This window comes from Podarcis gaigeae, assembly GCF_964106915.1.
Source record: "Podarcis gaigeae genome assembly, chromosome: 6".
Classification (NCBI taxonomy): domain Eukaryota; kingdom Metazoa; phylum Chordata; class Lepidosauria; order Squamata; family Lacertidae; genus Podarcis; species Podarcis gaigeae.
The window spans coordinates 78,010,667-78,024,246 of record NC_139682.1 but is presented as its reverse complement, the minus strand read 5'-3'; the positions used below and the strand labels follow the sequence as shown (position 1 = coordinate 78,024,246).

Below are 13,580 nucleotides of genomic sequence, written 5' to 3'. Positions count from 1 at the left end.
AGTATGTGTTATGTACTCAGTGGTCTGGACTAGGATTCCGTGCCCCTCTGTTCTGATTCGATACATGATATCCAATCATGTAGCATTGTCAGGGTTTGGGTTGCTGGTATTGGCTCTTAAGCTCTGAGTTAAGATTCACAGCTTGGGGTTTTAGACAGCCAATCACGTTGAGAGTGTGAGTGGCCCAGGCCTTCAGAAATATGTACATTATTAGTTGCTTTGCCCATGTTGCTCTGTTCTGCTTGCTCAATAAAGTCTCTTGCTGTAATCACTACGTCTCACCTTGTAGAAACTCACACATACTTCAGCATGCATTCAAAATAGCCTATCTCTGCCCCCCCCAGCCCCAAAAATTGTGGGATATTAAGTAACAAATATTAAAATACATACTGCATGTTCATGTCTTGGTAGGCTTGCTTCTTATCAATGACATCTTCTGATATTTCCTGCTGTCTGGAAAGGCTGGTGACTGGTGTGGTGGAATTCTCTGAGGAATTCTCACACTATGACCCTCAATGTTGTAAAATGCAAAGCCCATCTAAGACAGCTTCTTCGTGCAGGAGGGACTTTGTCCCAGATTTTATCTTGTGAACCACCATGAGATCTTTTGATGAAAGGTGGTATATGATGATGATGATGACAGTGATGATGATGATGTCAGGGAGTTCCAAAGTGTGGGTGTTGCCACACTGAAATATTGATTCCCTGAAAGTGTGGAACAAACACTATGTGACACTTGTAAAAGTGCCAATCCCACAGATTGAAATAGTCAAGTGTGTGTGTGTATACCGTGCTTTTTTTCTAAAAAAATGTTTAGGGGTACTTTCATTTCCCTACTCTTATTGAAATACTGCCCCTCAATGAGGCCAAACTTAGATTCACAAAATGTTTAGTGGTATGCGTAACCCTGAATCCCCCCCCCCCGGAAAGAAAGCCCTGGAGAGAGGGGGAGATATTGCAAGAAAACTGCTCCAATAGTAGGATCTTGAATTTGAATTTGGCACAGTAACAAATGGGCAGCCGATGCAGATTTTTGAGCAGAGGTGTACATGCTGACAAGGTCTCACTCCTGTCAGCAATCATGCTGTAGCATTTTGTGCCAGTTTCAGTAACTTCCTGCTGAAATGCCCCCCCACCTTAATACTACACATGTTCTAGTTTACTTTTGTCCCGCTTTTGTGGTGCTATGTCCTCTCTGGAAAGCAGTAGTATTGGCAAAGCAGCACAGAACAAAACAAGGCGGGAAAAGCCTAATACACCATTATTGTGTCAAAAACATGTTTCAGAATAAAGGTAAAGGGACCCCTGACCATTAGGTCCAGTCGTGACCGACTCTGGGATTGCGGCGCTCATCTCACTTTATAGGCCGAAGGAGCCGGCTTACAGCTTCCGGGTCATGTGGCCAGCATGACTAAGCCACTTCTGGCGAACCAGAGCAGCGCATGGAAACGCAGTTTACCTTCCCACCAGAGTGGTACCTATTGCACTTTGATGTGCTTTCAAACTGCTAGGTTAGCAGGAGCAGGGACCGAGCAATGGGAGCTCACCCCGTCGCAGGTATTCGAACCGCCGACCTGATTGGCAAGTCCTAGGCTCTGTGGTTTAACTCACAGCACCACACCCACATAAAACACCAGTCCGGAGGGGCCCTGGATCTGTACCATTAGTTATCACGTGGTTCCAAGTATGTGTTGAGAAAAAGCTAGAAAGTGAGTTCAGGTGTACGACTTTGATGCTGGGCCACAGTTCAGGACTATGCAGATGAAGAAAAAGGCTTGCAGCAGTATCAGTTAATAGATAACATTGACCATTGAGGAAAATGCTAATTGGAGACACTGTTGCAGAGGGGGGGGAATTTGCCTCCCCCCCCCCCACAATGAATGGTTCAGCCCTTACTAATAGGTATGGTGAAGAGTCCTGCAATGCACCTCTGGGCATAAAGGATACATCAACACATGACCACCAGAATCCTCACAATATATTCAAGCGTTCCTTGCCCACATGCCTACCCAGTCATATTGACATGGTTTTTTTCTAGCTATAAATAAGAGCACCTCTTCCGTTTCCTTCCCATTAGATTGTTGTGCCTATATTTCAGCTTAGTAACTGCAAGGCATTTACCTACTGACAAAACTTTAGTGAGCTGTCCAAATCATAAATATAGTTTGCAATTGGCTGTGCTGGGTTTTTTGCTTTTGCTTTTTTGCAAGCAGAGATAAATAAGCAGGACCATGTAAATCCATCTTTTCATATATCTCCATGCTGCCTTCCGATCTCACATTCTGTATACAGCTTTACCTCAGGTTAAGTACTTAATTCGTTCCGGAGGTCCGTTCTTAACCTGAAACTGTTCTTAACCTGAAGCACCACTTTAGCTAATGGGGCCTCCTGCTGCTGCCACGCCGCCGGAGCACGATTTCTGTTCTCATCCTGAAGCAAAGTTCTTAACCTGAAGCACTATTTCTAGGTTAGCGGAGTCTGTAACCTGAAGCGTTTGTAACCTGAAGCATATGTAACCTGAGGTACCACTGTATTCCTCATACCCTGAAACAGTGCTTTTCCCCCTAGAAAAATAGGTGCAGGAACTCCCACTTTTTTCTTTTTCTTTTTCTTTTTTTTTTGAAGGACAACCCTAAGTTGTTGAGCTTTTTTGGGGTGGATGGGACACTTTTTTTCAACCCCTGCCCGGTGGCAGAAAACCAGCACTTTAAAGAGAAGTGCTGGATAAAGTGGTTAGTGATTGAGAGTGGCAGCCACCATCTTCATTTCCCCAAGTCAGCAGCTCAGTCTGAAGGTTTCAATTTGCGGTCTCTCTTTCCATTCAGAAAATCCTCTCTAACCTAGCTTCCAGGTACATCCTCTTTCTCATTCTCCAAAGCACAACTGTGTTGTTTTGAAATTAGCCTTCCATTCCCACATCTCCAACAACTCCTTCAGCATGGAACAATCAGATCTCTGTTTCCAACTGGCCCGGTGACAAGATAAGGGCCTCTTTTCTTCCAGACTAATACTTTATTACCAACTAATAGTTGCTTCAGGGTTTAGGATAAAAAGTAAAACTCACCACAGGGAGGATTTCAGAGACTGAGAGTAGCTTTCTGCCAAATGGTTCACGGCAGCTCAACAATTATCCCATTCCTTTATTTCTCAGAAGGAAAGTACGCTCCCCAAGTCTCTTGCTATAAAACTGTAAAATCCATATATATATATATATATATATATATATATATATATGCACATGCTGATTTAACATGAAAATTATATTCATTGTAAATGTTTTCCTGGCAATTTGCTTGTCATAAATGTCTATTGCAGTGAAAAATCTCGGTGGGGAACTGGATGTGTTTATTCCGTACGTAGTGATGATTTGCTTAAAAAAAGAAAAAAGAAGATACAATGACAATAGAAGTACAAATATTATGATTTTTAAATTCTCTGGAAAACTGAAATCAGAGTTAACTCAAACATCACTCCCACGCCGCAACTTTTAGAAAGGTGTTACTTCTCCTATTGCGATTGCAGAGTGCATTAGCATAAGATATGAACAAATAAAATAGCATGCTGTAGAGCTAATTCTAATTGCCCCAGCTAAAAAATGTGCCGTGTTTGCTGTGACCTGATATTCGTGGTCTGCAAGAATTTCCCCAGCCATTCTGTATGGCTTTCAGGCCTCCTTTCAGTGATTTCAGTCCCCTTTCACCCAAGATATTTTCAGGTGATGTAATTTTAAGTGGGGGACGCAGGTGGCGCTGTGGGTTAAAGCCTCAGCGCCTAGGACTTGCCGATCGAAAGGTCGGCGGTTCGAATCCCTGCGGCGGGGTGCGCTCCCGCTGCTCGGTCCCAGCGCCTGCCAACCTAGCAGTTCGAAAGCACCTCCGGGTGCAAGTAGATAAATAGGGACCGCTTACTGGCGGGAAGGTAAACGGTGTTTCCGTGTGCGGCTCTGGCTCGCCAGAGCAGCGATGTCACGCTGGCCACGTGACCCGGAAGTGTCTCCGGACAGCGCTGGCCCCTGGCCTCTTGAGTGAGATGGGCGCACAACCCCAGAGTCTGTCAAGACTGGCCCGTACGGGCAGGGGTACCTTTACCTTTACCTTTAATTTTAAGTGACTTCTTTCAGGAACTCCTGACTTTTCCCAGCTGCCAGCAGGTATATATTTTGATATGAAGTTTAACTAAAATAATCAGATATTCCTTCCTGCTTGCCCCTTCCCCCTTCCTGCTTGCCTTGCTTTGTTGTTTCCCGGGTCATTCCACGTCAGTTCACCGCGGTCATGCCACCCACTTTCTTAGATTTTGATGAAACTTGGTGTAGACCCTTCCCTTATGGTTGAAAGAAAACCCCTTAATTCCCCCCCCCCCCCATCACAAGGTCAAATCCCATTATATTGCAAGGGAAGACATAGACATAATCCACTCTTCCTTCAAAACCCGTTTCAGAGACGTGGACACACTCCCTGGAACTCGCAGATTTCCACAACTTTAAACCACTCAATTCTACAGACATAATTGAAACAAGAAGAATGAGCATTAATAAAGAACCCTCCCTCACTTTCAACGTCAGGAGCTTCCCCAAACTTACTATGAATGTGGATGATCTGTATCCTGAATGTTTTGTCACTTGCAAGCATGTTCATTTGTGGTACTTTGGAATGATATCGGAGATTAATCAAGACAAGGAAGATGCTTTTGTAAAATTTCTCCACCCTAATGGACCTTCACCTTCATTCTGCTGGCCATGCCATGACGATTCTTGTGTAATACGGTTCCTCATATGCTTGGTATTGTACAATTCCCACAGACAATAACTGGCAGAAAATACTTCTTTCCCAATGAGTGCATGGTGTTGAGGGAAGAAAAAATGAAAAACTTACAGGTGATACTGAGGCTACAGCAAAGACACTGAGGAACATTGAACTTGTAAGGTAATCAACTGTGATGAGAGCTGGCAGAGCGTGTAAGCGGCTCTGCTTGCTTTACAATCAGCTGGGAGGAGGTGCGGAAGGGGCTGAAGTCTGTCCGTCCTCCTGCCTCGCTATAAATCAACCAGAGCAAGAGCTGCTTACACGCGTGTAAGCGGTTCTCCCTTTGCTTGCTTTAAAGCTAGCCACGGAGGAGGGAAGGAAGGGGAGCCATGGCTGCCGTCCATCCCTCCTCCATGGCATTCGGTTCATAAGATGCACAGACATTTCCCTTTACTTTTTGCGAGGGAAAAAAGTGTGTCTTATGGAGCGAAAAAGACAGTATACATTTTTAAAAGGTATTTATAAAATCTTTTGAGTGCTGGTGTATTCCCCCCCCCCCTCAAATCCTCCTCGTGTTATTGACCTCTGTGTAAAATTTCAAAGAGATCTGATCATTGGTTATGGAGGGGAAAAATAAAATGTACATAAAGGCGAGGATTTCAAGACGGACAGAAATGCAGATTTCACGAAACTTTGAAGTGCTATAAAATTGAAACTGTTTGTGATGGGGGGAATAAGGGGGTTTCTTTCAACCATAAGAGCAGGGTGTACACCAAGTTTCATCAAAATCCGAGAGTGTGAGTGGCAAAACCCGTGTTTTTTGCATTGATTTGATGTGGAATGACCCTCCCTTGTGTCTATTTTTGTGCTGCACACCCCTTGGAAGTTGGTAGTAGCTGTCCTCTCATTCTGTGGAAACTGGATGTGCAAAACTAGTGACAAGCATTCATCCTGATTTCTTTGCAGGGAAATTAGAAAACATGGACTGGTTCATGAAGTTAGATGGTGTTGTGTCAAAGCAAGTGTTACTGGTGCTTTTTCCTGTCATTTTCCTTGTAGCAAAAAGACCATTCCTGTGCTTTTTCCTGTCATTTTCCTTGTAGCAAAAAGACCACTGTTTTGGCGAAGCAGGTTTGTTCCCAAGACATCCCAATCAATCTTAATTGCTCAACCTACAATTGCCTGTATGTGATTAAATTCCATCCCAAAATTGTGACAGCCTAGAAGCAGCCCAGAGGGGATGCAGGTGGTGCTGTGGGTTAAACCACAGAGCCTAGAACTTGCCGATCAGAAGGTTGGCGGTTTGAATCCCCGTGACGGGGTGAGCTCCCGTTGCTCGGTCCCTGCTCCTGCCCACCTAGCAGTTCGAAAGCACATCAAAGTGCAAGTAGATAAATAGGTACCGCTCCGGCGGAAGGTAAACGGTGTTTCCGTGCACTGCTCTGGTTCGCCAGAAGCGGCTTAGTCATGCTGGCCACATGACCTGGAAGCTGTATGCCGGCTCCCTCGGCCAGTAAAGCGAGATGAGCGCCGCAACCCCAGAGCTGGTCACGACTGGACCTAATGGTCAGGGGTCCCTTTACCTTTACCTTTTAGAAGCAGCCCAGAGCTGTGACAGTGAAATCCCTTGAAACCAGGGATCTGCCTGATTTGGTGGGGAGATGGAGTTGTGGTTTTAGAGCTCTTTTGTATATCTCATAATGTTGTAGTCTACTGAAGATATCTAATTTGGCACAGTATTAATAGGTCCGTATGCAGGTAAATGTGGGGCATTTTTTCAGCTGGAACTTGCCAGAGGTCAGTTCTGGCACCACTCAGGTGGGCACCTTTGCCATTACAAGAGAACAAGGGAGGTGTTTGTGGTCAGTTCCGGCACCTCTTTTTCTAGAGAAATAGCACTGGTAGATGTATCAGATTTCCCTCCTCTACTACACACTGATCTGCTTGATAGTACTTGGTGGGGATGTCAAATTTTAGGTGTCAGTGTTTGCTCTGTATTTCCTCTCTTAGATGGGGCAGTTTATTTTATTTTAATGCATAACTAAAGAATAAAAAAGGAGACATGAAATGAAATTTAACATTGACAGTAAAGTTGCTACACATTCATGCCAGCTGAAGAGAGATCCTGGAATTTAACAATGCCTAGATCTAATAAACCACATAAGTGTCCTTTTCTGGGAAGATTCATTCCCATTTATTATTATTTTTTAAAGTGAGGCATACAATTCCATCTGACAGCTTCTTGCTTAAATGTCACAAAGACGGCCCAAATTAAATCATGCCTCCCATAGTCTGCAAACCCCAGAGATCCATTCCAAAATATTGTATTTTAAAGATAAGCTTCGCTCCCCCTTTCTCTTTTCCCCACGTCGCAAATCGCACACATCAAGTGTTGCAAGGAGGATTATGAAAAAGTACTAGCTGTGGGGTGGTTTCAGAAATTTCAATGCTTGTAAAGGGAACCTCAGGCTGTTAGCATGTTTTTTACTTTCTTTGACAGCGAGTAAATGTTCTGTGGCAGGGCAAATCTACAGGAAATAAAATTTTATGATGCACCGTAGCCGTAGTGGTTATATATCTATACGCTGCTGGCAGCCCATCAAAAGATACACATTTTCCATGTGAGATATATATATATATATATATATATATATATATATGCGCGCAAGCAGCTTGACTCCTGTAATCATAAACGCAGACAAGTGTACTCTGCATACACGTACCAGATGATGCCAATTTCCTGTAATAGAGTGGGTCTGCTACCGGATCCGGCCAATAAGATCAAAAAGCCCTGAAAGGCAAAAGGAAGTGCATTCGGTTCTGCCTAAATTTGGAGAGCAAACCACTTGGTTTCACATAAAAGGAAGCTCCTCCAGGCATATTACTCTAAACCTTCCTGTCTTCCATCGCATTCGGAGGCTTTTTGGAATTGGATAAGTGTGCTAGCTCATTATCTCTCTGGCTGCCCAAGCCATGCCAACCAAACCTAAGGCCAAATCCTCTCACATGGCCTGCTAGCTGCAGTCCGTTGTAACAAGGTAGACTCAACAGCCATTGTTCATACGGATGTATTACCTTTGCTGCAAGATTGGCACAGGCGTTTCACTCATTACAAAGTAACTAACCTGGGTTTGTTAATGAGTGGCTCCTGACTCTCTGTAGGTCTCCTTTGCACAATTCAACTTTAGGTGTGCGCTTATGAAAAATGGCCAAGGGGGATACTTCATGCTGCATGAGAAGTGTGTCACACTGAAGTAAAGAAAGGGACAGACACACAGACAGTAGATGAACTGGTTTTTATTTGATTTTTTAAATGGAGGCCAGGGCAAATTTCAGTGCAGGATTTAAGAGAATAAAGGTTTGCGTGCTCTTGGTTGGGAGATGGAACTTGGAAAGACAGATGGAACAGGAGAGAGAAAAGGTAAATTTCTCACATTGGTTTATTTAAATAACTGCCCTCATTCTTCAGCAGTGGAGTTTGAGGGCTGTGTTGTTATTTGCAGTGCTTTTAATAAGAGTGGTTGGCCATTCCTATAAGTCTTCCTCGCCTCGAATATTCTTGTTTAGACCAGGATGGTCCAACTTTTCATACCGTGAGCTGCAGGAGTACTTTGACATGGAACCCGCAGGCTATTGCTGTCTTGTGTGAGGGGAGGAGTAAAGCCAAAATTTTATGCCCCCCTCACCACCCAGCTTTTAGGAGCCTGGGATTAGGAGGCCTATTTATTTTACACAAGGCCTTTGGATAGGCCTGTTGCCAACACTGTTGCTGGATCTCTATGTGCTTTCTTCTTGGTGATTTATTGTTCTTGTTGCATGGTGTAATTGGATGGCGATAATGTTCTGAGCAGCTTAATTGTATTTTATTGGTTTATAGGAGCTACCTTTTGGGGGTGGGGTGAGAGTGTGTGTTTGGCTTTAAAGGGCAGAAAGAAATTATATCCATGTGGATGCAACTGCCTTTCACAAAGGGATCAGCAGAGAGCCCCACAGAGCCATCTTCCTCACCTGGGCTGGTGCAGGAGCAAGATCATACCATCTAGAGCAGTGTTTCCCAACCTTGTGCCTCCAGATGTTTTTGGCCTACAACTCCCATCATCCCTGACCACTGGTCTTGCTAGCTAGGGATGATGGGAGTTGTAGGCCAAAAACATCTGGAGGCACAAGGTTGGGAAACACTGATCTAGAGCACCAATGTTTGCTTCATACAAAAGTCCCAGGTGTTCATCCTGTCATCCCTCTCCTCAGGTCAGACGTGCATCAGGTAGGAATATCTTGCGGACTTGAGTCATAAGGAGGAGAGTGACAGCTAGATGAAAACAAGGCATCTCCACATGGGCCTCATGGTTTGTTTTTTGTGTACGAAACACTTTAAAAGAAAATGAGAATGCAAATCAAACAAGCCTGCAGCAGGACTCACACTCACTATGTATCCCATCCCCTTAATACATAAAAAAAGAAAGTGGGGGGAGCAAAAGATGCGCTCATCTGCTGCTGAGGGCCAGAAGGGCCTTGTCTGCCTCCTTCCATCTGGGCAGAGAGGGCTCCGTTTTTGTTTTTTAAATTGCTTTTATTTTTTATCTATGCCATTTTAAATTGTAATTGATATGCTGTATTCTTAGTTTTAGATTTTATGATTTATGTGGAAATTGTTTTCCATTTGGTTGTGTACTTTTTGGAAATTGTTTTCCATTTGGTTGTGTACTTTTATTTATTGCTTATGATTTTTGTTACGTTGGTAATTATGTAAATCTGGTCGTGTTGTAAGCGGCCTTGAGCATTGTTTTAACTATGGAAAGGCGGCATACAAATAAAATGATGATGATGATGATGAAAAGAAGAATGAGATCAGGAAGATTGAAGGGAAGGTGAGGCAAGCAACAAGAAATACCTAAAACTAGGGGGAGGCTAGGATTCAAAAAGATCTACACATTCAGACCTGAGAGCAGCAAAATTAGTGTCAGGTTTATTAAACACTGTTCCAAATAGCTAGCATGTGACACTGTGCATGCAACCAGGTGCCAATTGAGAACGAGGAGGGGATCTTGTAATGACTCTTCCCATGCTCAGTCAGCATAAGAGTCGATCTTGCCCTGAACACAGGTACGGAAAATGCTTTAATTAGGAACAGAGTATCCAGATAAAAGAAATTTGCCTGGGAGAGATGCTTCTCCTGTGTTTTTGCAAACCGTGAAATCAGCCGGTGCATTGCTTTCACCTTGGAAACATCCTATGAAAGATCATTCTAGCTTTCCATGAGGCTCCCTTTCATTTACCAGCTATGATAGATAAATAGATAAAGAGAGAGAGAAACAGAGACAGAGAGATGTGTGTGTGTGTGTGTGTATCTCGCATACTGAGAGAGAGAAATTCAGGGCAGCGCTGAGGGGAAAAGTGATAGAAGCCCAAGCTGTGAAAACATTCTCGTTAGACCCACCAATAAAAATTTTAAGATAATTGTAAATCGGTTGTGTTGTCAAGAAAGCAATGGAGAGTGCAGAGGCCCTGTCTCAGAATGGTGGGGGGCAGCTTGCATTGAATTAAGGAGACTAGCAAGGCAGACTGGAAGGGAACAGCTGTTGCTCCTCAGCACCACCATATGTGGATCTGTATGTTCAAGAGAGCACAGGGACTTTGGTTTCCTCGGGTTGTGCTCAGCAGGTCTGTTAAGAAGGTGATCTTTCCATTTTCGGCAAGAGGGTAGCAACTCCCACAGAGATAGAAGATAAATTGCTGTGTGCATTAATTACACTGTGTGCTGGGAAGTCTCGAGGTGAAAGACATTCAAAAAGGACAGCTTTGGGCAGGGCTAGGACATCATGCCTTTGTTGCCAGCTTCTGAGATTAGCCTGGCAGTGCTGCACTCAAGTTTTCGCTAGAAGCTTGAATTCGCTTAATTATGAGATGATCCCTCTTTTTAACTTGAAAAAAAAAATGGGGGGGGGGCATTTGGCCCTTGGGTATTCTTTTGGCAGAAGTGATCTGAAACGTACACATATAATTCCTACTGTCTTCCAGTGTTTTGAGTGATCGCTGATCAATCAGAGGTGGATTTTCTCAAGGCGAGGGTAATTGTGCAGGCATGCAAGTCCCGTCATTCCTCAGTACTTGAGGACTGGGAGTCAAAGGTGCAGGATGGCTCCAATGAAAAGCGATGGAGATGGAGGGGAAGTGAAAAGGCAGCCTTTGGTATTATGACCCATTCAAACATGCAAGTCATTTCTTCCTCAGAGAAGAATATTAAGTAATCGACAAGAGAGAGGCATATAAAGATTAACTTTTGGAATTACAAAATCAATGATAATATAGTTCTGTATAATGCTTTCCCACCCATATTATTTTGTGTTCTCTTTTCCTTAGATACAGTGGTACCTCGGTTTACAAACTTAATCCATTCCGGAAGTCCGTTCTTAAACCAAAGCCGTTTTTAAACCAAGGCGTGCTTTCCCTAATGAGGCCTCCTGCCACCGGTGCCCTTTGACCATTTGGCTTCCGTTCGTAGACTGAGGTAAAGTTCGCTAACCGGAACACCTACTTCTAGTTTTGCATAGTTCGTATACCGAATAGTTTGTTAACAAAACTGTTCTTAAACCGAGGTACCACTGTATAGCCGCAATTATAACCTTCCTCCTTTCTTGTCCAAACAAAGGCTGTGAGGAAACGCTTCTGAACCTGTGTATGCAGAAACTGCACAAAACAAAATACATGCAAGCCATTTCTTTGAGCTGCAGTTAACAAGTGATGAATGTGCTATACCCTCCAACATTTATCCAATGAAAATAGGGATGTTCTATTCCATAGTAGTAGTAGTAGTAGTAGTGGTAGTAGTAATTTTATTATTTATACCCCACCCATCTGACTGGGTTGCCCCAGATACACTGAGTGGCTTCCACCATATAATAAAACACTAAACATTCAACTTCCCTATACAAGGCTGCCTTTAGATGTCTTCTAAAGGTTATCTCCTTGGCTCAGGGGGTCATATAGCTCCATAAAAAGGTAAAGGTAAAGGTACCCCTGCCCGTACGGGCCAGTCTTGCCAGACTCTGGGGTTGTGCGCCCATCTCACTCAAGAGGCCAGGGGCCAGCGCTGTCCGGAGACACTTCCGGGTCACGTGGCCAGCGTGACAAAGCTGCTCTGGCGAGCCAGAGCCGCACACGGAAACGCCGTTTACCTTCCCGCTGGTAAGCGGTCCCTATTTATCTACTTGCACCCGGAGGTGCTTTCGAACTGCTAGGTTGGCAGGCGCTGGGACCGAGCAGCGGGAGCGCACCCCGCCGCGGGGATTCGAACCGCCGACCTTTCGATCGGCAAGTCCTAGGCGCTGAGGCTTTAACCCACAGCGCCACCTGCGTCCCTATATAGCTCCATACCCTCCAACATTTATCCAGTGAAAATAGGGCTGTCCTAAGGAAAAGCAGGACATTCTGAGATCAAATCAGAAACCGGGATGGCTTCTGTAAATCAGGGACTTTCCCTGGAAAGTAGGGATATGTAGAAAGTCTGACATGCATGTGTGGAGAAACTCTCAGAATGTTGCAATTCCATTACCACATGTGACATCACTTGTACAGAACTCTGCTCTACGGCCTGTGGTACAGCTTCATGCTCCCCCAGTTTCTTGGTCCGTAGGGTTAAACTATGGGTTAAACTTCACAGCCCACACACTCAATGTGTAGCAGTAAGCTGTGTCTCTGGTTCCCCCTTTCTCTTCAGTTAATCACAGACATGAAGAGCCCAGTTGTTACTGGGACCACAGTTGCCGAGATAGCCCTCTAGTTCCCGTGAAGTCATGTGGAGAGGGGGTGATTGCTTCTGGGAAATGAAAGATCGAGAGGAGGGAGTGTAAGATATGAAGGTGACAGACCCATGATTCCCCCATGGTTATAAATGAAGACTTATGCAAATTGAAAATGAAAACACAGATTATTACCTCACGATCACTCTCATAATATTTCGGAGCAGGATAAATCTGGCTCAGATCTTGCCCAGAAATGAAATATCTGTCAACTTTTTATTCATGATACATTTTCTCTCAAGGCATACTCAATCATTTATTTCAGGCCTTAATCATTTAAGGCTGCAAAATTGATTCAAAATAGAGGTCAGTGTACAGGTATATCCTGACTTAACCTGAGGAATGCTAATACATTTTGATTGAACAGATTTTTGCAGGAGATTCTGAATTGAATTTCAGTGAGAGGGTAAACATAGGCATTGACGGCTAAGGAAATGCTATGCATCCAAAGGGAAATCATAAGTACAGTGCCCTGAATCAATTTAAAATGAGAAACCTGAAGAAAGTTCTTTTTTTTTTTTTTTGGCAGAAGATTTCACTTTACCCTCATGAATATCTGTTGGTATTAAAAAATAAAATAAAATAAAGCAGCAGCAGCAGCAGCAGCAGGCACACATTCGGAGAGAGAGAGAGAGAGAGAGAGAGAGAGAGAGAGAACATCGTTGTCCAAACTTTTTGTTTAATGATTTCTCCTGATTATCTTCTCAAACAGTTTGATAATAATTACAGTGTAGGTGTTAAAGACATTGTTTGGATCACTAGCTGTCCTGCCTTAGCACTATTTTTATTCCTCAGAGTGAACAATGATTTTCTTTTTTCACTGACCTCTTTTTTCATATTATTGAAAATGAGGCTCCAGGAATTGAGCCAAAAGAACCTCCCAAGCCACTCTGGCCTTTGCCCCAGTTTTGAAATCCTTCACAATCATCTTCCTCCTCTTCTCACCAGTGACAGGTGTGAGGCTAGTAACAAAGCAAATACATGGAGCCCCTTGAAGGGGTAGGAAGAGGACCTAATTCAAGCTATCCATAGAAAG

General features: G+C 43.8%; 1 long non-coding RNA gene across 5 annotated transcripts in view; it reads left to right on the top strand.

The window, feature by feature from the left end:
- LOC310846656 overlaps positions 1-13,580 on the top strand; it is a 149,982-nt gene that overhangs the window by 19,203 nt on the left and 117,199 nt on the right. Inside the window, exon 1 of one of the 5 annotated variants that reach the window (XR_014565417.1) lies at positions 4,710-4,925. The exons of the other annotated variants lie outside the window; for them this stretch is intronic. This is a non-coding gene — a long non-coding RNA (uncharacterized lncRNA). Of the gene's footprint in view, positions 1-4,709; positions 4,926-13,580 lie in introns of those variants that run through there. 5 annotated transcript variants of the gene reach the window in all.